The following is a 2426-nucleotide window of genomic DNA, read 5'->3' on the forward strand; positions in this document are numbered from 1 at the left end:
ATCGGCAATGACTCCCCAGGTATAATCAGGAATTGACTATAATTAGCCATCTGTAAACTCTTACCTGCCACTATTTCTTAGCTTCGTGAGGAAAAAAAATGGCACTGTGATCTAAAAGCTCCAAATTATGAATGGCAGAAATTCCCAACTATAAAAGACATTTACTATCTTCCCAAAAGTTATCAGCATTGAATTAATTGCCAGATTTTTGATGACTTTGCCCAGTGATGAAGTACGCATCACATAGCACTACAGGTATTATTGTAAGCTGCTTCAAAGCTTTTGAGGAATGAGAGGAGGGCAAAAAAGAAAATAAATATAACTACACGTTGTTTAAATAATGGTTGTGTAAAGAAAAGTTATATTGGAAATAACCGAAGAATGAGAAAATAACTTGAAGTACAGCAAAAATACATAGTCTGTCATGCTGGGCTTTGCACAAGAAGATGAAAACTGTGTCTGGATGTGTTTCTTTAATAGTGAAATAGTCACTTAGGAGAAAGTGAAGCCAATAAGAAACAAAAATTGTGTTATACAATATTAATTTGGTTACAATGACTTTCCCCCATGTACCCAGGCTAATGAGACTAATCAAACAAGGAGCTGCTGAAAACGGCCTAATGGGTTTGAAATTACAAAACTCTTCCTTCCAAATTTAGATACGGAGTTCTTTAAAGGGCCTTTTTAAAATTATTATTCCAAATTATAATCCATAAGGAAAGATTCTTCAGTCTATCAGAAGTCATATTTCCTAAGGTAGATTGAGTCTATATGTTATCAAAGTGCCTAAATCACAGTTTAAAAAATATTCAGTCAGTAATGGATTTTTTTTTAAATGCAGTCACTTTACCCACATATTTACCACATTATAATTCCTGGGTGTGCTGGGCATTAGGAAACCCTGAGTAAGCCACCTGGATGATTATTAAGATACTATGCTAACGAAATATATTTCCCAACAGGAGGTACTAATAAGATAGCCAGCAGCATAAGAAAAGCATCAGCATGAAAAATAATAAAAAGACAGCAAGTGTGTCCAGGCTAAATGTTGCTGTTTAGTAGCTAAAACATTGCTCAGTTACAATGATCTGTTCCTTGAAAGTCCAAAGGTTTAAGCTGGTGACAGATATAATTCCAAATTTTATTCAATGCAGTTTGACAAATACTGCTTGTGCATCTAAAATATGACTAGTTATATTCTGTGGAATCTAATAGAGATCAATTAGAACATAGGACGATTCACCCAAACCAGGGGTTCTAGATATTTGGAAATAGAAATCATCAGGATCAAAAGTATATAAATAAACATTTTAGAAAAAAACAGTCACCAATATTTACTTGCAAGCCATCTTTGAGCACTAGATTAAAACCTTATTGGTAAATATTGGAATTTTCTAAATGCCAGACTATTTTGAAATTTCATGAGAGACGAGACCCGCCCTAGCGAAAGTAAAATTAAACCTCCCTAGGGACAATCCTCTTAGCTAGCCCTTCTTGTTCTTTGTCAGCACCTGCCAGGTGCATGGCTGGCCAGAATCCCATGCACCCTTCGTTTTGTTCATGTAGTTAAAGGTAGACTCACATCAGCTGGTTTGCACAGTGACCCAAGGAGGGCAAAAGACCCAAAGCCAATGGGTCTCATCCAGACATCCACAGAGTATCTCTATCCTTTGGGCAAAAAGCGTCTTTTATTCCTTTTATTTTTTAATTTTTTTACATCTTTATTGGAGTATAATTGCTTTACAATGGTGTGTTAGTTTCTGCTTCATAACAAAGTGAATCAGTTATACATATACATATGTTTCCATATCTCTTCCCTCTTGCGTCTCCCTCCCTCCCACCCTCCCTATCCCACCCTTCTAGGTGGTCACAAAGCACCGAGCTGATCTCCCTGTGCTATGCGTCTGCTTCCCACTAGCTATCTACCTTACGTTTGGTAGTGTATATATGTCCATGTCTCTCTCTCGCTTTGTCACAGCTTACCCTTCCCGCTCTCCATGTCCTCAAGTCCATTCTCTAGTAGGTCTGTGTCTTTATTCCTGTCTTACCCCTAGGTTCTTCATGACATTATTATTTCTTAAATTCCATATATATGTGTTAGCATATGGTATTTGTCTTTCTCTTTCTGACTTACTTCACTCTGTATGACAGACTCTAGGTCTATCCACCTCATTACAAATATCTCAATTTCTTTTCTTTTTATGGCTGAGTAATATTCCACTGTATATATGTGCCACATCTTCTTTATCCATTCATCTGTTGATGGACACTTAGGTTGTTTCCATCTCCGGGCTATTGTAAATAGAGCTGCAATAAACATTTTGGTACATGACTCTTTCTGAATTATGGTTTTCTCAGGGTATATGCCCAGTAGTGGGATTGCTGGGTCATATGGTAGTTCTATTTGTAGTTTTTAAGGAACATCC

Source organism: Pseudorca crassidens, chromosome 13 (genome assembly GCF_039906515.1).
Source record: "Pseudorca crassidens isolate mPseCra1 chromosome 13, mPseCra1.hap1, whole genome shotgun sequence".
Taxonomy (NCBI): Eukaryota; Metazoa; Chordata; class Mammalia; order Artiodactyla; family Delphinidae; genus Pseudorca; species Pseudorca crassidens.